General features: G+C 36.9%; 2 long non-coding RNA genes across 3 annotated transcripts in view; one reads left to right on the plus strand and one right to left on the minus strand.

Moving 5' to 3' along the window:
• The window catches only part of LOC147918033 (uncharacterized), a 1,004,068-nt gene that overhangs the window by 295,183 nt on the left and 684,553 nt on the right, over positions 1 to 24,332 (minus strand). The gene's annotated exons all lie outside the window — the stretch shown is intronic.
• On the plus strand, positions 4 to 23,359 carry LOC147918034 (uncharacterized). Of its 2 annotated transcripts, XR_015555808.1 has the most exons (4): positions 4 to 64; positions 19,624 to 19,731; positions 20,604 to 20,999; positions 21,869 to 23,359. It is a non-coding gene; the product is annotated as an uncharacterized LOC147918034 (long non-coding RNA). The 2 variants fall into 2 exon arrangements; XR_015555807.1 differs by lacking the exon at positions 4 to 64 and having other exon boundaries at positions 17,553 to 19,731.

Below are 24,332 nucleotides of genomic sequence, written 5' to 3' on the forward strand. Positions count from 1 at the left end.
ATAACTATACAGAGACCTGTCCCTCAGACTGAAGCGCGAGCTTCTACAGGGATCGGAAAGCAAGGTGATTTAAATTCCAGGTAGCTGCTGAAGGCATTAAAAGCAAAAATTCGTCCGAGAGAGGCGTAAGGATTTAAGAAGTTGTTAAAGAGGGAAGAGGCACCTCAGCCCCGTGAGGGAACGAGGCTGTAAACCCAAGGACGGGAGGAGTTACTGCGCGCATGTGCGGGACGGGTTGCCGCCCGCGCGGTCTGGGGCTGTACTAGCTGGCCCCGGATCCTGACGTTTGGGGAAGTACGTTTGACTGACGGGAGGGGTGAGGGACTCGGTGTGGGAGTGAGAGTTTACAGTTTTAGGATGGTAACGCGTAAAAATAGCGAGTTCTTTCTTCAGCTCAATTAGCGTCCACCTAGGGAGGAAAACTCAGTTTAAGGAACAAAAAGTTGAGAGACAGAAAAGTGTTTTGTTTTCTTGAATCATCGTGCATGTAGCAGCGTGATAGGCTCCGGCCAGGGTTCATTTCACAGAATTGGGAGACTCTAGAGAGAGGATATGTATGTATACACGCGCACACAGTAGTGCCCTGGTATTTTACGATTGTTTTGCTTTCTGCGATTTCTGTCACCCACAGTCCAAATAGTAAATGGAAAATTCTGGAAATATACAATTCGTAAGTTTTGAATTGGGTGCCATTCTGAATAGCATGATGAAGTCTCCCGCCATCATGCCTGGGAGATGAATCATCCTTTTGTCCAGAGCATCCACGCTGTGTATACTACCCATACGTCTTGGTTGTCACAGACTATGTGATCACAGTGCTTGTGTTCAAGTAACTCTTATTTTACTTAACAATGGCCCCCAAAGTGCAAGAGTTGTGATGTTGGCAATTTGGATATGCCAAAGAGAAGTCCTCAGGTACTTCATTTGAGTGAAAAGGTGAACGTTCTTAATAAGGAAAGAAAAAAAATCATGTGCTGAGGTTAAGATCTATGATAACTTTTATTACAGTATGTTGTTATAATTGTTCTATTTTATTATGTTATTGTTAATCTCTTACTGTGCCTAACATAAATTAAACCTTATCATAGGTACGTATGTAAAGGAAAAAACATAATATAAATAGGGTTTGGTACTAGCTGACGTCTCAGGCATCCACTGGGGGTCTTGGAATGTAACCCCGGTGAATAAGAGAGGACTACTGTATCTTCACATATTTAATCGTCACAACAACCCTAAGGGGTAGGGTTTTTTTACTCATTTTACTGTTGAGGACACTGATATACAAAGAAGTTTAAGTTACACAGCTAGTAAATGGCAGAACTGGGATTTGACCCTATTAGTGTGACTGGGCTTTACACTCTGATCCACTGTTCTGCCTGGTTTCTGAACTGAGTAAGGCAGAAATGTCTCCTTCACTCTATAGATTGAGGGCCTTGAGGATTCTAGAGAGAAGTATTATACTAGGTGCAGTCTGGAGGCCAAAGGTGCTTCTTACTGCTCCTTTTATTTGCTACTTGATTAGATGTTAAAGATATAGCATTAAACAATACATCCAAGTTCTGCTCCTATGGAGCATTGGTTGGGTAGCAAGTGAGGCACAGATATTAATAAAAACTAGAAAAGACTTAGGGAAAAATCCCGCAAAATATTAGGTATGTAAAGACCCATGAGAGACCTACAGGTTTTTGGGGGGAGTCTTGATTTTCTGAAGAACTGTTGGAAACTGGACAGATATTTTTAGTAGGGATGTGTGTGTGTATGTATATGTATGTATAATGATTAAATTTTAGATATGAAAATTTCTCTAGTTGCAGTGTGAAAAAGAGAATAGAAGCAGGAAGCCCAGCTGGGTTACTGCAGTAGCCTAGGCAAAAGACACGGCTCAAAATAGTTCGGTAATAGTAGATATGGAGAGAAGGAACTGGAATTGAGATATATTTTGGAAGTAGAATTGATAGGCTTGCAGATGAAGAAGAGTAATTAAGGATAAATTCTGGGGTTTTGGCTTGAGCCTCAAATTATCCACCATCTAGGTGGATGATGATGCCATTTAATGAGCATGAGGAGAGTGACAAAAGTGTAGCTAGGTTAGGGACTGTGATGGAGGGTGGGGGAGGGAGGAACACATTGAATTTAAGGTACCTATTCAGTATCCATGTTTCAAGTAGGCAGTTGGTTGTGTAAATATGGCATTCTGGAGAAACGTCAACACTGGATACATATATGGCATCAACACATATAATAATTATATTGAAGGGTAGGTAGAGAGAAGGGGGCCTGGTATTGATCCATGGGGCATGCAATGTTGAGAAGTTGAGGAGTGGAGGAAGAATACGGTAATTAATTGTTTCTCTCTTGGCACTTACATTGTAGTAGCAAAGACAGACTAAAGCATGTAGATAAGTGAATAAATAAGTTCCTTCTGAAGAGCAATAAGTGCTTCGGGAAAAATATAGAGGAAAGGTAGAAAGATAAACTGATTGGAGAGGGCAGCCACTTTAAACACTATCCTTTGCAGGCTTTTTCCTCTGTCTCTTATGATCAGCAAAATGATTGGCACATCATAGATATTATATAAATATCTGTTCAATGAACGAATGCATGAATGGGTTAACTTTAGTATTTACCACTGCTTCCTATGGTCAAGAATTGCTACATGGGCCAACAAGGTAAGTTTAACGGTCATCATCTACAACAATTGAGATATCACAACTCAGTGGAATAGTAACCTGACAGAATTTTATTTTCTCTCCACTTAATTGCTTTTGCTTATACTCAATTAAACCTGCCTTATCCTTTCCTTGACAATAGCTTAGGTGGATTTCATAATTTCTTGGTCACTTTCAGTTGTTAACAGTCCAAGTTGGTTTGAACTGTCAACCTCAAACTCCATTAAGATCTCACTTCTTACCCTGCCCTCATATTAGGCTTTATCTGATGGATAGGAGGAAGATAAAATTTGCTTTCATCTCTTGTGTGTTTGAGTGGAGGTGGGTGTGGGCTGCTCTGAGTTGCACCTCTCTCATTTTCTTTTCTTGGTATAGCCCAGAGGTTGCCGAACTTTCTCAGCCCATGCTGCCCTTATTATCTCAATAATTTTTTCACAGCATCCCTAGATGCCACCTCATTTCCTGTTCCACTCCGATTTTCAAGAGGCACTTGTTCTTTATCAGAGCAACAGCCCAAACAGCCCAAAACCCAGCTTTGACATTCTTAAGAGGAATTTAACAGGATCTAATTTTGAAATTGAGAAATATCTAAAAGCTGGTAGTTCATGTAGTGTCTGGCAGATAGCTAGTATTGCCCTATTTCCCTTAAATATTTAAAATATTCCATAGCACCCCTCTGAGGTGGCCAAAGCACCTGTGACATCTCAGCACACAGTTTGGCTCTGATTTTCTTTGTTGGGGGATGGGAGGAGGGAAAGTTAGTGGAGGTTGGGAGTATCTTACTTCATTGACCAATTGTTGGTGTTCTTTATCTCACTCTGATTCTCTCTGATTATATCTGTTGATGGAGGCCTCTGCTAGGTGGTTTTCTGGGGTTCATCTTCATCAGACCCCTTCTATCACCATCTCAGAAAACAGTAGCTATTTTTTTTATTTGGCCTTTCCTTTGGTTTGTGGCCCCAGTTTTCCTCACTTGGCCACATGTCTGTTTGGCCCTCCCTATTACACCTTCCTTTCTGTCTCCAAACTCCCTATTTTTTCACATGAAGCCGGGAGAACAGCTGGGCCCTATTTCTCGAGGGCCTCAGATAACTAAAATGGAGAAAAATGTTTATTGCATTTTTTTCCTAACTTTTTTTTCAATTAAGGTATAATTGATATATAACATTATATTAATTTCAAGTGTACAAAATAATGATTTGATATTTGTGTACATTGTGAAATGATCACCACAATAAGTCTAGTTAACATCCATCACCTTACATAGTTACAAAAAATTTTCTTTCTTGTGATGAGAACTTTTAAGATTTACTCTCTTAAGAACTTTCAAATATGCCACACAGTATTACTAACTATAGTCACCATGCTGGACATTATATCCTCGGGACTTATTTATTTTATAACTAGAAGTTTTAACTAGAAGAACTTTTGAGCCTCGTCACCCATTTTTCCCACTCCCCACCGCCTGCCTCTGGCAACCACCAATCTGTTCTCTGTATCTATGAGCTTGGTTTTTTGCTTGTTTTGTTTGTTTTTGATTCCACATGTAAGTAAGATCATACTGTATTTGTCTTTCTCTGTCTGACTTATTTCACTTAGCTTAATGCGCTTAAGGTCTATCTATGTTGTCACAAATGCCAAGATTTCATTCTTTTTTATGACTGAATAATATTCCATTGTGTGTATATATATATATATACACATATACCACATTTTCTTTATCCTTTCATCAATCAATGGACACTTAGGTTGTTTTCATGTTTGGGCTATTGTAAATAATGCTGCAATGAACATGAGAGTACATATATGTTTTTGAGTTAGTGTTTTCGTTTTCTTCGGATAAATACCCAGAAGTGGAATTACTGGATCATATGGTAGTTCTATTTTTAATTTTTTGTGGAACCTCCATACTGCTTTCCATAGTGGCTGCACCAAGTTACATTCCCACCAACAGTGCACAAGGGTTCCCTTCTCTCCACATCTTTGCCAACACTTGTTATTGCTTGTCTTTTTAATAGCCATTCTAACAGGTGTGAGGTGATATCCCATTGTGGTTTTGATTCACATTTCCCTAATGCTTAGTGATGTTGAGCATCTTTTCATGTACCTGTTAACCATCTGTATATCTTCTTTGGAAAAATGTCTATTCAGATCTTCTGCCCAATTTTTAATTGAATTGTTTGTTTTTTTGCTATTGAGTTGTATGACTTCTTTTCCTGACTTCTTACCAAAAGCATTCTCGTCTCCCTTCACAGCCAAACTTCTAGAGAGAGAGAGAAATAAATTATCCGCATTACTTCACCTTCTGCTACACCAAAATGCACTTCTCTCTGGCTTTTGATCCCATCAGTCAAGAATAGTTTTTGCTATGATCAACAGTTACCTCCAAGTTCTAAATCCAGTGAACGTTTTCAGTTCTCATTTTAACTTCTCAGTAGTGCTTTACACGTTTGTCCACTTTCTCTTTGAAATACCATCTTCCCTTGGTTTTCAAAACATACCATCTCTCCTATTGTTCTAGCTCACTTTCTCTCCAGCCTGACTCCAATAAGTCTTTGATTCCATATTTTCTCCTCTCTCCTCTAACCTTGAACCTTCTTCCCACCTTTCCTCTTAGATAATAACCTTGTTTCTTAAACTCATTGAAAAAAATTGAGGAATCCCACATGCATCAATCCTACCTGCATCTGTGCTTCTTGGTTAAGCCAACTTCTCACTTGAGAAGTAGATCTGCTTTCTTATGTACTCAGATGAATCAGTCTCAGCAGTATGTAACTATGCTATTATTTATCCTTTTGTTTAAAAAAAGCAAAGCAAATAAATAAAATTGTTCCCGCTTCACTTTCCATCTACCACTCCATCTCTTTCTGTTTATAGCAAAACTCCCAGAAATAGTGGTTTATATTTGTTGTCTCCAATTTTCTTCTCCCATATTCTCTTTAGTCTAGTCTAATCATTTGCAACCCCACTACTCTACTAATATTGCCCTTTTCAAGATCACCAAAGACCTCCACATTGCTGAATCCAATGGTCGTTTCTCAGATCCTATCCTACTGGATCTATCAGGATCACTAAACACAATTGTTTACTCTTTGCTGTAAAACAACCAAAACAAAACACAAACAACTCGCACAGCAAGCTTCCTTCATTTGGCTTGCTAGGTATCACACTTGCCATGATTTTTCCTTTCATTCTGGTCACTCTCTGTTTCTTTTGCTGGTTCCTCCTTATCTCCTTAACCTCTAAAGGTTGGAATTTCCCAAGGCTCAATCTTTTCCGTTTTCTCACTACACTCACTCTGCAGATACTCTCATCCAGTTTCATGGCTTTAAAAATTATCCATATATTGATGACTCCCAAATTATATCTCCAGCCTATACCTCTTCTCTGAACTCTTCAGGCCCATATGTCTAACTGCTTACTTTGACATCTCGGTGTTGTATAATAAGCATCTCAAACGTAACATGTCTAGAACTGAGCTCTTGATATTCTTCAAAACTTTTCCTTTAGTTTTTTCCATCTCAGTTACTTTTGATTCCTCTTTATCTTTTATATCCCATGCCTTTTCATTAGGAAATCCTCTTTGTTTTACCTTCAAACTATATTAAAAAATTGGCCATTTTTCTCAATCTCCACTGTTATCACCCTAGTCCAAGCCGCCATGAACTTTCTGAAATATTGCAGTATCCTCGTGACCAGTCTCCTACTTTGGTCCTTGCCCCCTGGACAGACGCAGTAAGGCTCAGCAGTTATTCTATGTGTTCCTCTACATTTCCCAAACTCTTGTTGTTAGGTGGGACTATGCAATTCATTCTAATCGATAGGCTGTTAGTAAAAGCAACATGTGTCAATTCCAGACTATAGCACAGGAGAGTGGGTGAGAAAGCAATGATCATGGAAGCTACATATTGAGATCATAGAGCTGTAAGTTAAACACAGCCTAGAATACCTAGTCACCACATCCATGACAGCTGCCCTACAAAATTGCTTAACTCCCACCAAACTTTTAAATAAGGCGCTGATAATTTAGGATTAATTTTTTTTCTTTACCATAGCAAAGCCAAAGCAAAGATTTACCAAAGCAAAGATTAAAAATATACTATCTGATTGTTCATTTTATGTACCAACTTGACTGGCCACAGTGCTCAGATTAAACAATATTTCTAGGTGTATCTCTGAGGGTGGTTCTGGATGAGATTAACATTTGAATTGGTGGACTCGGTAAAGTAGATTGCCCTCCGCAATGTGGGTGGGCATCATACAATCCATTAAGGGCCTGAATAAAACAAAAAGTGAAGGAAGGAGGAATCCACCCCTTTTTTTCCTGCCTCACTGATTGAGCTGGGACATCTCATCTCATTTTCTCAGGTCCTCAGACTGGGATTTACACCATCAACTCCCCTGGTTCTCAGGCTTTCAGACTTGGACTGAGTTATACCACTAGATTCCCTGGGTCTCCAGCTTGCCGAGGGCAGATAGTGGGACTTTTCAGCTTCCATAATCACATAAGCCAATTCCTCATAATAAATGTCCATATATATATGGATATATATAGGATTTTTTAAATTTTATTTTTGTTTTTACTTTATTATATATAATGAAGAAAATATATATATGTAAAATATATTATTCAATATATTTTTATCACAGAAGCCAGAGTAATTCTGTTAAATCCTCAAAACTCTAGTGGCTTTTCCTCTCACTTAGACTAAAAGCTAAAGTTCTTGCTTTGATCTATAAGAGCTTACATGATCTGGTTCTCACAGCTGATTACTTTTCCTACTTCATCTATTCTTTTCCAGAAAGATCACACTCTACTACAGACATATTGACCTTCCTTATAACTGTTCTTGAATTCTTCAGACCCCTGACTCAGATCTTTGCACTTGCGAAAACTTTCAAAAATGCTTTGCCCACAGATATCTCCATGTTTAGCCTCTAACTTTCTTCAGGTCCTCAAATGTTACCTTTTCGTTAAATTATTAATTGTCAGTCAACACCATCTCTGCCTCTTCTGTTCCTTCCTCTGTGTTGCAGGGGCTGAAATTCTGGAAACTAGATTTTTCAGTGTTTTGGTTATCTATTCCTGTGTAACAAACCACCCTAAAACTTAGTAGTTTAATGCACTGACTATCAAAGACTTTTCCTTTTCCCAAGGCCAAATTTATGTCTTCATTCATTTATTTTTGTAGTAGAAGTCATCATATATAGATTTTATTATAATTAATTGAGTATGTATATAATTTCCTTATTACTTGTAAGCTCCTTGAAGACAGGAATTGCTATATTCATCTCTGTATCCTCCAAGCATTAACATAGTGCCTTACAAATAGATTATTGGTCACTGAATGTTAAAATATGTAAATTAATGTTACTCACAAGAAACTAAAATACGTCCTGCTGGCAACTAAGGATTACATATTCATTGATTTGCATGATGACTTTAAGAAACCAGGCTAAAGATTTCATTGCAAATTTATCACACTGGTCAAAGAAAAAATGTCAATGTTATTCTGTGTTACTTGGAGATGATTATGTGTGGATCGCACGCATAGTCATTTGTAGATGTATCGTCTATGTGAAAAGAAACCATTTTACATAGCCATAAAATCTTACGTTGGTGTGCATATGATGGTAAATTTTTGTCACAAGCTGTCAGAAAAATAAACCTTAACATTCATTCAAATAAAATATAAACATGCCTTGTAACCCAGAAATTCTGTTTTTCAGAGTCTGTATTAGTCAGTTTGGGCTGCCATAACAAAATACCGTAAACTGGGTGGCTTACACAATAGAAATGTATTTCCTCACATTTCTGAAAGGTGAAAGTCCAAGATCAGAGTGTCAGCATTGTCAGGTTCTTGTGAGAGCTCTCTTCCTGGCTGGCCTTTTAGCTGTGTCCTCACATGGTGGAAAAAGAGAGAGAGAAGGAGAGAAAAAGAGGAAGAGAGTGTTCTGGTATCACTTCTTATAAGGGCACTAATTCTACCATGAGGGCTCCACCTTCATGGTCTCATCTAAACCTGATTACCTCCAAAGGCCCATCTCCAAATACCATCACATTGGGGGTTAGGTCTTCAACATATGAAATTTGGGGAAATATAATTCACTCCATAGCAGAATCAATCTTATAGAAATAAAAGCATCTGTATGTAACCAATTAGCTCAATGGTTGTATTAGTCAGATCTCACGGAGCTGCCAAAAAAAATCTTTATTTTACACAGCTTCAAACACATTTTATTGGCCTTTCCTTTCTTCACATATCTCTTAGCTTTCCTATTCATTTCAATTTTGAAAACAAGCCATTTTTTATCATTAAGATTCACTTTCAGTCCAATTAAAATACTAATCTCACTTCTAAGTGTATACCCTTCTCTAAGGGAACCTGTAGTGGGAAAGCTGGCATAACCTTTTCTTTCTGTGTTCCTTCACCTCCTTCTCTTTCTGTTTCAGGCTCTTCTGGGAAAAGAGGTAGTACTCTCTTGGCTGTTGATTTCCTCTCTCATGGCAGACATCCAAATATATGAGGCACTTTGGTGGTCTTTTAAATGGCCCTGCAAGATCTCTGCCATACAGTTTTATGATAATGGTGAAGTGCTTTCTGGCTGACTACTTATGATTTCCCTTCAGTTACTGCTTCTAATCACTTGGAGCCATTCACCTAACCAAATAACCCTCTTGGGTAGGACCTTATCCACATGGAGTCTGGCTATCTCCTACAGTGATTTGCTGGCCTGGATGTCAGTCACTTTCCAGGAAGGCTCAGAGCTCTTATAACTAGTTCACAAAAGTGGCCTGAGCAAATAGCAGTTTGTCCTCACTCACCTCTCTAAGCTCTTCTGCTTTCCTCCTCATTCATTCCCAAGACAGGCATGTTCTACTTCACATCCTTCTTAAATTGAACTTCAACATTTCAGGCAAAACTAGCATTTTAATAAATCTTATAGGGCTTAAATAAATCAAATATTAATATTAAAAGCTATGGTGATATAAAACTGTAAAAAATTTCTTTTGTTAATTAACTCCGATGGCATAGCACTGAAAGAACTTTGTTCCCTAAAATCATAGACTATGAGAAACTGTGCTTTTTGGAATCATGTTACTGAGTTTCCCCCATATTGCCTGGGGAGCTGAGTTATGTGGCTACTTTGACACAGAGAAGCAGCCTTGATTTCCTGGCCAGGTGCAGAGCTTCAGATGATGTGTTTTCATACACAAGATTCCACATTCATTTTAACTTTGTAGGAAGTTTCAACTTTCACTTTTAACATTTTAACTTCCAAGGAAACAGGACCTTAAACCCAATTCTCAGTCCAGCCCTGATGCTAACACAGCCCTGCTTTGCTTTCAGCCTGTCAGAGAACTATACATTTAAATTTTACTTAAACTCCACCCTCCACCTTGCCCCCAAACCAATAAGAACAATGGCTCTTCTTCACTTTGTTTTGGTGAAATGCCTCACAGTTCTGCTGATCTCTCATTGCGGCAAATTAAAATAAACCTAACTTCATCAGACTATGAATGTGTCACAGTTTGCTGGTCTTTGAGCAGATTTATTAATCATTTCCAAACAACATTTTCTGTCCCCAACACTCTTAAGGACATTTAAAAAGACATACACCAACCACATTGACAGCTGGAAACCAGCATGTAACTGAATTGTTATAGGGCCCTCCTGGAAGCTGTGTAAGAAAGCAGAGAGAAGAAAAACATACATAAAAGAGAGATTAATTTTTATCTCCCTAATCCTTTGAGTCTCAAAGGATCCATTAGTAGACTCTGATTTATGTTTCACCCTTACATTCCCCTTATGCTACAGTGAAGTTGAACTATTTACTCTTTCTTGAAGACGCTCACATACTCTTATTTCTATATACTTAGATAGGCTGCATATGCCACCCCCATAATAATCATTTTCTTGATCCTCATCCAAATGTGACCTTTCTTTTGATTTCCTATATACTTTGTACCTTCTGTTATGACACTTACAGTTTCCTTTGCATTATAGTTATTTGTATTTGGTTTTATTGATTACTAGACTTAATGATTATCTTGATTATCTCTTACTAGAATGTTGCAATAGCCTCCTAATCAGTTTCCTTGCTCCATTCTACACACCCTCTGGTCTACTCGCCTCACAGCAACGTTAGCCTTAAAAAAACTTGACTTAAATTTGATCATGTTACTTCTCTGTTTGAAACTTTCAATTGGTTTCCCATCACACATGGAAAAAAATCTAAAGTCCTTATCATATCCTCTAAAGCCTTTCTGGCTACTTCTATAATCTTGTGTTCTACTACTCCACTTCCTACTGCAGTAGAGGGTGGGGTGGAGGTAGAGAGGCACAGAGTGAAAGGTAGAATCCCTCCTAATGGCTTTTGTGTATGCTGTCTCTCTGCCTAGCATTCTTCTTCCAGATGCTCACATCCCTCACGTTTATTCAGTCTCTATTCAGATGTCCTTTCCTCAGAGAGGACTTCCATGACTGCTCCAGAAATAGTATACCTCCTCACCTACCCATCACTAATCACTTATCTTGCCATATTAATTTCTTGGCATATAAAAGCCTAGAAATTATATATTAACGCTTATATATGTATGTGTGTGCATGCATGTGAGTGTTTATGATATAAGCTCCCTGAAGTTAGGGTGTTCTTCTCTTTTTCTTGTTTGCTTCCTTATCCACAGACCAAAAATAGTACCTGTACGTTATAGGAGGTCGGTAAATATTTGTTGAATGAATGAACATTGTACAGTCATGTATTTATCTTCATCACATAGATCAAAGTTTCATTTTTACATTCAGAGAAGGTTAAAAGCACAGATTTGAGAGTGAAATGCCTGGGTTTATATTCCTGTTCTATGTGACCTACTTAACCTCACTGCCTCAGATTTCTGATCTGTAAAATAGAGATAAAGTCTTCCTCATAGGCTTGTTATCAGTATTATATGAATTAATCTGGCAGAGATTGTTGCTATAGAATTTATTATATTTGTTGTTATTTTTACATTTAATTGGTGATTATTTAAGTAATGTCTGTCTTCCCCACTAGACTTTTAGGAACCATACTAATTTTTTCCCCCCATTGTATCTCCATACACAGCTCATAATAGGAACTCTATAAATTATTGTTGGAAAAAAAAAAGAATGGTTTAAGTTTTGAAGTAATGCATGCAAGTTTGTGTGCATTGAACGCATTCCCTATTCTGTATTACTCGTCATTGTCACTAGATGGCAAGCTTGCCCTAGGCAAGGCAAATGTTGCTGGCATTAAGCCCTCAAACTGAAGAATGAGGGCACCAGATAGGGGGAAATGTCATTTATGTGTTTTTGAGGCAGATGGAAGGCATGACAGGAAGACGAAAGTTTAATCATAAAATAAGAATTACCTATATTTTAGTCTACTTCATTCCATTGTGTGCTCTATCCTTCTGACCAGCTCATCTTTTGCATAGTAATACATTTTAGCATTTCTGTTATTCTACTAACCGCTTGTTACATTATTCAAAATTTTTTATTAAAAAACAATGTTTAGAAAGCTCTCTTGTAGTATGCATTATTAACATGAGTTTCCTAATTCTTTCAGCCTCAAACTCTTTACCTGCTGGTTCCAAACTCTGTTATGATTTTGGCTGGGACATGAGTTATTTTATGTATATCTTATATCCTCTACTCCTTATTCTTGAGCAAGAACTTTGTCTTTTTTCTGATTATTGGTCACTCGCATTGATGTGAAGCCCATGTCATTTTTATTCTCTTCCAACTCTCAGTGTACCATTTTGTGAAAAGAAAATGTTAGGTTCAATGCTATTGTGCCTGTCTAACTTCACCTTTGTTTAGCAAAATTATCAATAAGCACCTGGTATAAAAGAAAGAAAAGAAAGTGTTGAAGAGCCTACAAATTAGATAATCAACTTCTAATGATCAAATTTTTTGGATTCTGGAAATTAATTTTATAAATATCAATTACTTAAAATTGATGAAATGTATGTATATACTTTGGTAAATTAAATTTACCAAAATATATTCAAAATGTGGACATGTAAAAAATGAACAATAGTACTTTAAGACAGTGGTAATAGTTTTCAATATAATAATATTTAGAAAGTATATTTATTTTATTATTTTTTGAAAAAATTAACTACTGAACAAAATAGACTAAGAAAAACAATAATGTATTTCTTTATATTCTTTTTCCCTTTGTGCCTTGATGTAACATATTATTGGCTAAAAGAAAGAAACTTGGTTAATTTTTTTTCAACTGCTAAAGAAAAGATTTTTTTCCTTCTCTCTGCTTAGTAAGAAAGGTGATTATCTAATACTTAATTCTCTACTTGATTGGAATGGCTGAATATGAAAGGAATGTAAATTACTTAATTGTTCATTTTTTTTCACGTTAACCCAGACCTTGCTATTAGCAATGTTGGCAGGGATTCAGACTTACTGACGTCTTTCTCAGGTTAAATGATTCAAAGTGGAAAAAAACATTCAGTGACAGTGATTCTTCTACCAGTGGAGGACTTGTAGTATGAATTCTGAATCTTGCTTTGACTTCTACCTCGCTATCTATTCCCTCTGCCCCATTCCCAACTTCTCTTTCAAACCTGACTCAAAATTATTTTATATTCAACTTGAGAGAGGATTCATGAGTTGAGCTATTATAGAAAGAAGGATACTCCAAGTAAATTTTTCAAATATATTACTGTCCCACAAATATCTCAGATTTAGTCACGCTAACAAATCACATTTTTAAAAACAGCTATAACTTAGTTGAAATGAATACAATACTGTCTTCCAAAAGTAATATATATTTACTGTTGAAACTCTATACTGATTAGCAAATGAAAGAAAGAAAAAGCATAACTCCATCATCTATTGATAAACTCTGTTAACAATTTAGTATAATTTCTTCTATTATCTACTTATATTATGCACATGTATTTGTAGAAACTGAATATTATCATTCATATTAGTTTGTAATTTTTAGTGATGTGTTGCAAACATCTGTTGTGTGATTATACATTTTTCTTCAAATCATGTTTTATAGGATTCCAATTGTGTGATTATACATTTTTCGTCAAATCCTGTTTTATAGGATCCCAATGTATGGATTTAACCAATCCCTTTATTATTTTCCTTTATTATATCTTAAAATATAGCACTAGATAGATAAAAAAGAATATATGTAGCATAAATGTTATAGAGCCTAATAATAATAAAAATAACACCCATGAACCCACCACCTCACTTCTAAACTAAAACATGGCCTAACAATGATTGTTCTGCATTGGTAAATTTCCCAGTGTAGAATAATAGCATGTGAGGAAGTTGCAGCTGAAGAATCCAGGCTGGGCTCCAGCACTCACAGTCCTGCCCCTATAGTCTCTCCATCAGCTTGAGGTCAATTTTTTCCTTCTTGTGTTTATTTAGTGTCTTGTTTTGATGGGTCCCTTTGAGTAGCTGTTTGAATAAGGATAGGCAGACACACAGATATCACATCTCCCCCAAATAAATAGTTTTCAGAGACATTGTCTTAATCCAAATTTAGCAAAGATCTATTTTTATACAGGAAACAGTCAACGTTAATGCAGCTCCTTTCACAGTAAAGAAAGTATCTATAATATTATACAGAACAACTAATTCTTTATCTTTTTAAAGTTTTTATTCCAGAATAGGATCTTTGCTTTACCATTTTATAATCAAAAGGCCTGTGAAAGTAATTTTTCTTCACTTCTAGAGAAAAGGAAAGGCTGCTTAAAGATTTCTTGTGCTTCTATATATCAAGTTTTAAAAACCTTTAACAATGTTTAGATAATTTAGGTAGTTTTAGCCAGATTGCTTATTACAGCTTATTAAGGCAGAGAAAATAGCTATTTCTTAAGATCAAAAACAATATCTTATTCTCTTCTGGGTAATTTTTACAGTATACCAGACCAATAGAAGTCTGGCATGTAGTCAGTATTTGCTAAATGAATGATTTTGGTCAATAGAATTATTCAATAATACTTCAATTATCTAGAATTAAGCAAACTGGCAACCTGTTCTGTGTAAAATAAAGCCTAGTTCCCCGTCAAAGAAAAATTTGCAAACGTTTCTTAGCACTCCTATGGGGAACTTGCTCCCCACTCCCTTATTTCTCGGCCATGAGATATGAATTGAGTTACCCCTCTCTACTTCGGGGATAGATTCATTGGCTTGAGAAGCAATCATAATCTGGCCACTGAGCTTTTTTCAGGGATGAACAGAAGAGCTGGTCAGTTAAAGTACCCTCCAGGACTTTTGCTGTGAATGCCAGGGCAGATCCTCTCTTCAACACTGGACTTGATGATATGCAAGGAGTAACTTGGAATTGGCAAGGTATGTTGTTAATCTGAAGGGCATGGCCTTAGATCAAGGCCTCCAAAGGGAGTAGAGCCTGAAAATTGATCCTGCTGGAGTTTTCATTCTGGCCTGGACGTAGATCAGTCCCTACGTTGTTCCTTTATGTTAGCTGGTGTCCCTCGTTTTTTTTGTGTGTGTGTGTGTGTGTGAGGAAGATCAGCCCTGAGCTAACATCTAATGCCAATCCTCCTCTTTTTTGCTGAGGAAGACTGGCCCTGGGCTAACATCCATGCCCATCTTCCTCTACTTTATGTGGGACACCGCCACAGCACGGCTTGACAAGCAGCGCGTCGGCGCCCACCAGGTATCTGAACCCGTGAACCCTCGGGCCACCTAAGCAGAGCGCACGCATGTAACCGCTGTGCCACCGGGCCAGCCCTTAGTGTCCCTCGTGTTTTGTGACATCCAACTTTGTTGTATTTCCTGTCACTTGCAACCAAAAGAATTTTGATTGATTTGGTTTATTTATAGGTGATTTCTTTAGTTCTTTATTCAGATACATATCTTTAGTTTATGAACAATTCTAAAAACCTCCATTTTGTGGTTTTCAAGCAAATGGTAGAGGAACAAAAATTTGAAGGGAAAAGGTGGACAGGCCCACTGCCATTAGTTAGCCATTCAGTCAGTCAGTGCATGTTTATTCAACCTATCACACTAAAAGATTCTTGAAGTTAGTGGACCATATCTTCCTTTTTATGTCTTTGTCCCAATTCCTAGGGTCATTTCTTGAACAATGTTAACTGCTCAATTAATATTTAATGAATAAATGAATAAAATAATTAAGGGCATTATAATTTAGGAAAAAATCTAGATTCTTGTTGTTGGAAATATTTAATAATTGAAGAAAAGTAGATTTATGCTTAAGATATTAAAGTACAGATAGGCATAAATGGGTAAGGAAAAACTCTTATTATTAGTTCTCTGATCACGAGAAATTACTTCACTCCTCTGAACCTCGTCTGTAAAATAATTACAATTTCAAGCTCAAGAATTTCTATGAGGATTTAATGGAATAATGTATGTAAAGTGCCTGTAAAAGCTCAATGAATGTTAGCTACTATTATTGTAATGAATGAATGATCAACTTTGCCATAATTTAATAATGTTTGGTTATTACTGTGTTATTATAACTTTTAAATTTTGTTGAAAGCTAAATCTTATAGTTGAATTTGACACTAGGCTTAGCTAGTCAAGTTTGGATTTACATATTTCATTAAGTAATCACTTATCAGATTTTCACATTAAATGTCCCAATTTAAGGCCATTGCTGGCAGCCACTTTTATACCATGCTGACAGCAAAGAAGCTGAAAATCCTCACTAGCTTATCCAACTGTACTAATTCTTTATAGCAGATTAGATATATTAGAAAAGAATTAGAATTAGAGCTATCAGTCATAAGATTCAAGAACATTTTAATAATAGAAGAGTAAGAAAGCAAATTATTGAAAGTCTTTACTTCTAAGTAAAAATCAAGCAGAATCTGAAAACCATCTCATTATGACTTTTCCAATTAGAAAATTCTACTATATATCCACAGAATTATTGCAAATGCTAATGAAATAAAAAATAACCCGCCTCTTAATTTACCCAGTTCAAATGTGCTTTAAGCATATTCACTTAGTGCATTTTTGATTTTATGTTCAAAGTACATGTCAGAAAAATAAATAGCCAAGATGAGCACTATTTTTGTCCAGTGTTACCTGCTATCTTCATTTCTTTTCTCTGGAGCTCCTAAACCCAAAACCAGTGATTCTCAAAATGTGTTCCGGGACTACCTGTATCTCCTGGCTGCTTTTTAACATTATAGATTGAATGATTCTACCAATTTGCATTAGGTGTTTTCAAGCCCATATGAGAACCTACACAACCAGACTCTACTGGAATGAGAGCTGAAAATCTACTTTGTTAACAAACTCTCCTTGTGATGCAAAGGCAAAGTCTTAATTCTCTGTGGAACTTAAAACACACACACATAAAACCTATTAGTTGCTGTTAATGGTTGCTGTACTTAACTTTAATAAAGCCTGTCTACAAAATTGAGTCCTATATTACTATATTTAACAAAATAAAAAAATAATCCACCAAAATTGGTACTGAGAATTCAATGAAGAGTTTGATATAGCCATATATTTATATCATAAATTAATTATGTGAAAGTATAGAAAAATGGCATAAAAATTATAACTACATACAAAACAAATGTTATCATTGTTATCATTATGGACCCTGGAATCAGTGAGTATTCCTAATGCTGTAGGAATTAGTGTGGTGTATATTAATAATACATGTTTATTAATGTATCCAAACACATACCAGAGTGCCTATCCCACGATATGGACTAAATCATACCATATGGACTAAATACATATTTTTTATGTATTTTCATATTTTTGTGAATTTATTTTTTCATTTATTGTAAAATTTTAAATATATATGTATATATAGTAACGTAGATAGATACATTGATCTGTATTTGTAGGAAATACGGTTTTTGGTAATTTTTTTACTTGTATGGTAGGCTGAATTATTGCTTCAATTCTTTTTTCCCTCCCTGTAATCATTTGTCCTTTAACCTTTCAATTCTACCCACACACAAAAAAAGGAGTATACTTCCTTCCCTACCCCTTGATGTTGAGCTCAATCATGTGGCTTGCCTTGGCCAATGGATTTTAGAAGATAGAATAGAATGTGTTTGTGTGTTCAGGCTTTCCCTCTGGCTCTTTGCCATCACTATGAGAAAAATATAACCTAGCTAGCTATTGGCTCCAGGATGAGAATGAAGAACATGTGATGCAGAACCACCCCAGCAAACCCAAAGACAAGTGAATAAAATTCCTTTGAGGTTTTTTGGTCAGTTTTAATGTATCAAAAGATAACTGATAGAATTTAATTCCCATTTTTTTTACAGTGCTTTTTAAGATGTCCCTTCCAGAAAAGTTTGCCCAACATCCTTCCCTTTTCTCTATGCTGAAATAAATGCCTCTTCTAATATCTGTGTATTGCCCTCTCCATATCTTTATCACTGAACTTACCACATTATACTATAATTGCTTTTTACTTTGTTGTCATCTTTCATCGGACTAATATTCTATAGAGCATGAAGTATATCTTAAAAATTTTTGAAAAAATAATCTATGCATAACACATAATAGGAACCAAGTAAGTATCAAGGGAATAAATTAGTTTATAAGAATAATTCTAATATGCAATGTGAAACTAAATTGACTTCGGAATGGTACAATACGATCTTATGGTAGATTGACTTAGTGGTCCCAATTTTCACTTCCTTATAATAGTAATGTATATCCATACCCTTGTCATGTCTCAAGGTGGGCAGGAGGTACTTCATCAGCCCTTAATTTTGCTAATTGACTAGCAATGTTAGCAGACATGACGCAAGAGAAGGGCTAAAAAAATAATGCAGCCCTTGAGTTTGCCCTCTTGTGCTTCTGTTATTGTCATGTGAAGAATACTGCCTACGTAGCCTACTAGTCCCATTGATCCAAGAGAGACATATAGAGCAGACTAGGACCTAATCTATAGCTTAGAGCCAAGTTCAGCTTAAATCAGCCAACCTCCAGCCAGCACACAGATGTGTGAGCATGAATAAATGTTTGTTGTTTTTTTTTAATTTAATTTTATTTTGTGTGTGTGTGTGTGTGTGTGTGTGTGTGAGAGGAAGAACAGCCCTGAGCTAACATCCATGCCAATCCTCCTCTTTTGGCTGAGGAAAACCAGCCCTGAGCTAACACCCGTGCCCATTTTCCTCCACTTTATATGGGACGCCGCCACAGCATGGCCTGACAAGCGGTGCATCGGTGCGTGCCCGGGACCGAACCCGGGCTGCCAACAGCGGAGTGTGCACACCTAACCGCTAAGCCACAGGGCCGGTCCCTAAATGATTGTTGTTTTATGCCTCAGAGTCATGGGTTGGTTTGTTACAAACATAACTGTGGCAATAGCTAATAGTTATCTATGAAGAAATTTTTTTATGAGGCTAATTAATGAATAAACCAAACCAAGTTTATTTTATATCCATAGAGAAATTTTCCAGTGCTTACAAGTTTTCATAATCAAAATAAATCTAGTCTGCCTTATGACAAAGCAAATCTTTATTGACAAAATTGAATTATATCATCATAATAGCAGCTGGATGGTTGCAATTTTAATTAATTTCAAGCTATGAATCACACTATCTCCTTTTTCCTCTAAATACGTGTATACGTATACATGCACATACACATGCACACACATAGATATCTATTAAACTATAGTTTATAAATTTTTTTAATAAATTTTTTTTTAATTTTATTTATTTATTTTTTCCCCCAAAGCCCCTGTAGATCATAGCTGCACATCCTTCTAGTTGCTGTATGTGGGACGCAGCCTCAGCATGGCCGGAGAAGCGGTGCGTGGGTGCGCGCCAGGGATCGAACCCGGGCCACCAGCAGTGGAGCATGCGCACTTAACCGCTAAGCCACGGGGCTGGCCCTAAACTATAGTTTAAATGTGTGGTCAACACTGCTGGTTATTTATGCCCCGTCATCCATTTTCCCCCTTCTTCTTATAGTACCAGGCACAAGGTCTTCTAGATTAAAGAAGATTCGCAGTCTCGCTTCCAGCTGGTGTGTTCGTGTACTGGAAAATGGCATGTGAGCAGATATAATCTCTGCCATCTGTAAGTAATACACATAAAGGAAAGGGAAATACCTTTCCTTCACTTTTTTCTATTTACTGCTAGCTAGAATTTGTATAGGTGTTAATGAGCCATCTAGGAACCCAGAAGTGGACAAACCACAAGATAGAAGGAGGCTGAGCCTCTGATTACTCAACTGCCATACCAGCATGGGCCTTAAACTTGTGTGGGAATAAATTCTGTCTTATTTAAGCCATCGATAATACTATATTTGAAATGTATATCATAAAAATGCATAGTATATATCCTGTTCATCTGAGTTACTCTAATTAGATGGCCTAATTTTTAAATTAAATATATTCTAAAGTTACAAAATATATGTTTGTTAATGCACTTGCGCACTGAGTAAGAAACTAGAAATTTTACTGTCTGCACTCTCCTGTCTAGGAATGGTTATCTTAAGAGTGTGGCACTGTTATTGCCCTTGCCTGACTGGACCAGTTGTCATATCTGCATTCCCTCCTGTGTAGGGTATTAGATGTCAAACACACCGCACCAAAGCCAGTGATCTCAAGTAATTCAAAGGTTTATTTCTCACTTAAGCATAGGCAAAGTGAGGGAGGTCTCTAGCTTGAAGACCTCCAAAGAGGAGGGAAGCAGAGGAGAAGAGGGGAGAAATACAGGACAGGATACCACCTGCCCACATTATTGAATAAGGCTGAAGACAGACTAATAGTGGTGGCTCCTCCAAGTAGGGGTAGGTGTTAGGGAGTAGGGATGGAGATCAAAGACAGGCGGGGTGGCATGCCTTGCAGACTATTTATCCAGGATAGCAGACTTGATTGAGGTGGGGATGGGCATCTGCTAGTGTTTTCCGTGGTAGTGATTTTTGCACCCAACTCTCTTTCTCACAGGTATGTATCCTTCCAGCCCAGTTTTAAAAGTTGCAGTACACTTGATTACAATTAAGGAAGAGTATGATAACTAATTGTATGTGTCAGTTTGGCTGGACCATGGTACCTAGATATGTGGTCAAGCATTATTCTAAATGTTTCTGTGAGGGTGTTTTTCGATAAGATTAACAATTAAATTAGTGAACTTTGAGAAAAGCAGATTGCCCTCCATAGTGTGGATGGGCCTCATCCAATCACTTTAAGGCCTGAATAGAATAAAAGACTGATCTCCCCTGAGTAAGAGAGAATTCTGCAGCAGAAGGCCTTTGGACTTCAACTGCAGCATTGGCTCTGCCCTGGGTTTCCAGCCTGACTGCCAACCCTGCGGAATTTTAACTTGCCAGCCTCCATAGTCAGGTAAGCTAATTTCTTAAATCTCTTTGTATATATGCATCCTATTGACTCTGTTTCTCTCGAGAACCCTGACTAATACAAGGGCATAACCAAAATAGTTACTAAATATGAAGTATGTTCGTATTCATTTTCTAGGAGAATATTCTATTCCACATGAAAGTAAAATGATGATGGTGATGATGATAATGATACTTGCAATATAGCTAAACAAATTATATCATAATCCACTTTATTTAAAACCTCACAGTGTTATATTATCCTTAATATATTACCCACTATGTATTTTGGCCCCTATATGTTATTTATTAATTTATTGATCAAACAAAACTACTGTGTATAGTGAACTAGTTCAACCATAAATCAAATAATTTACCATGACAAGTAAATAGGAATGTTTATTGGGTAAATTTTACCTTAGATTTGGTCTGCAACCGGTGGAAAATGCTCCCTTGTACTAATGAATAGATTCAGTGAAGCTAGCCAAAGCACCTGCCAAAAAATACCTTAAAAATGTTCCTTTTACAGAATCCAAAAAATTAATAGTGTTCAAAATGTTAATTCAAAGTACTAAAAGAACAAGCACATACCTTGTGTTAACCAGTGTTTATATAAAGTGGGAATTCAAATTACTGAGGCTTAATTGTATAAAGATATCTGGGACCTAACAATAATTTGAAGGTAAGATGCTTGGTTAAATAAGTAAATATCTTTTTCTCATTTTTTTTATTCAATAAAATACCTTTTTAAATTTCCCGTTTTTTGGGGGGGAGGGGATGCTTTTACAATACACCAAAGAATACAAGAAATGATGATGATGATGATGATGATGATGATGATGATGATGATGATGATGGCTGCTTTCAAACTTGTAGGTAAAAAATGAATATTCTCCAAACTTCAAGTGGAGGTCCAGTCAAGGTGGGACACACCAAGAAAATCTTTTCTTAAACTTTTGGATCCTGCATATTGATACCTATCCTCACCTTCTGTCTCACGGGAAAGATGACTAAGATAAATGCCTCTCCTATGCTTTAGAGCCCATCCAATCCCATTTCTTCAAGGATATTGTTTCACAAATTAATCATTTCTTTCTTCATAGCTTCATTTTATCACTCTTCACTATATTTCCTTCTTTTCAGAAAATGAATGTATATACTTGATTTCTCCTATCTTGAAAACACCGTACCTTAGTTCTGTGTACCTCAATCACATTCACTCCTTTAATTCACAGCCAAGCTTCTTGTAAGGGCTGTATAGGCTTGCTCTCTCCACCTCTTTATTCAGTAATTCAGAAATATTTCTAAGCCAACACTTAGAGCTTGGGTTTTGCATACATTATCAAATTTAATTCTTAACTGTCTGACAAAATATATGTAGATACCCCTTATTCCCAATTTACAGATGAGGGAACTGAGATTGAGAGGGGCTAGAGGCCTTCCTTGCTGAAGGTAACCTAAATCCAAAGCCTGTCCACTAGAATATAGATGTTGTCATTCTCCCCTAAAATTGTTAATTGGTGTTCATTGATTGAGTGCTTACTCTGTTACTATGTATCAAGTACTGGTAAAGCTCTCTACCCAGGTTTTGTTTAGTTCTCATGACATCTCCGTGAAGTGGATGCTCCCATTCATTCCTCAATATCTATGGATCTTCCAAATTCAAATGAAATGTTTTTTCTTAAATTGTGAATAATCTGTTGAATGCCAGATCAGGTGAATACTTATTTTTCCTTTTTATTTGTTTCTCTGTGGCATTTAATATTTTTGAATCTTCTTTGTAGAGGAAGATGTCTTCATTCACGTCAAAGTGAAAAAAACTTGGCTTACAGAATTTGTAATAGGGAAATTAGAAAATACTAATAAAAGGAGGAAAAAATCAACAGTATCCTACCATTCAAAGATGATTACCATTTCACTGTATATAGTTTAAGAATTTTTTCTAATACACATTAGTATATATATATTTACATGCAAAGTCTAGGAAGCTTCGTAACCTGTTCTTTTCACTGGTGAAGGTTGCTATCTTTATACGTTAATAAATACTCTTTTACAAAATAATTTTTAATGATTACATAGTATGGCTGTGTCATCATTTATTTAATCAATACTCTATTGTTGGATGTTGAGGTTGTTTTTGAATTGTTCTTTGGCTGCTAAAAAAAGTGCTGTGATTTTCCTTAGGATAATTTGCCAAAAGTGTAATTACAAATCAAAATATACACACATTTTTTTTTGTGAGGAGGACCAGCCCTGAGCTAACATCCAGTGCCAATCCTCCTCTTTTTTGCTGAGGAAGACTGGCCCTGGGCTAACATCCATTCCTATCTTCCTCCACTTTATATGGGATGCTGCCACAGCATGGCTTAACAAGCGATGCGTCGGTGCGCACCCAGGATCCCAACCGGCGAACCCCGGGCCACTGCAGCGAAGCGCCGCACTTAACTGCTTGCGCCACCGGGCTGGCCCCTACACACATTTTTAAAGCCTGGAAGACATATTGTCAGATTTCTCACAAGCAACTTTGTGGCCCCTCCTTGATTATTGATTTGCTTGAATCACTCTTTCTTGGTCCTCTGCCTACCTCCTCAAACACTACTTGTCAATCTCCTTTAGTGATAGCTTCTTGCTCTCTGGACCACTTAAATGTTTCTGTTTCCCAAGGATCTGACTGTGCTCTTCTCACTATACACACTCTTACTGGAATATTTTATATAGACACGTGGATTCTACTTCTAGCCTCCTACAGCAGTTTCATCACCATTTTTTCAGCCTTCACTAACTGTGTCCTTTCTACTTTTCAAGGCTCCACCCTTTACCCAGTCTCAAAGCCAATGCCCTTTGCTTTAGATTTTTAATACAGCAGACTTCATTTCTCAGTACTTATTTCTGTATCAGTTATTTATTACTGCCTAACAAATATTCAAAAACGTGGTGGCTTAAAACAGCAACAACTTCTATGAATAAGCAATTGGACTAGGCTCAGCTGGGATCCTTATGTGGCCATACTCATTTGAACACTCAACTGGGGGTTGAAGGTCTAATATGGTGTTTTCTATTGCTGCCATAGTAAATTAACACAGATATAGTGGCTTAAACTGCCCAAATTTATTCTCTCACAATTTCATATGTCAGAAGTCTGGATTGACTGAGCTGGTTTCTCTGCTCCAGATTTCACAAGGCCAAAATTCACGTGTTGACAAGCTAGAGTCGTATGAGTAGGCTCTAGGAGGAATCCACTTCCAAGCTCATTTGGGTTGTTGACAGAGTCCAGTTCCTTATGGTTGTAGGACAGAGGTCCTCATTTCCTTGCTGGCCCTTAGCTCCTAGAGGAATCTTT

Source organism: Ceratotherium simum, chromosome 2 (assembly GCF_057802395.1).
Source record: "Ceratotherium simum simum isolate JZ-2026a chromosome 2, ASM5780239v1, whole genome shotgun sequence".
NCBI lineage: Eukaryota > Metazoa > Chordata > Mammalia > Perissodactyla > Rhinocerotidae > Ceratotherium > Ceratotherium simum.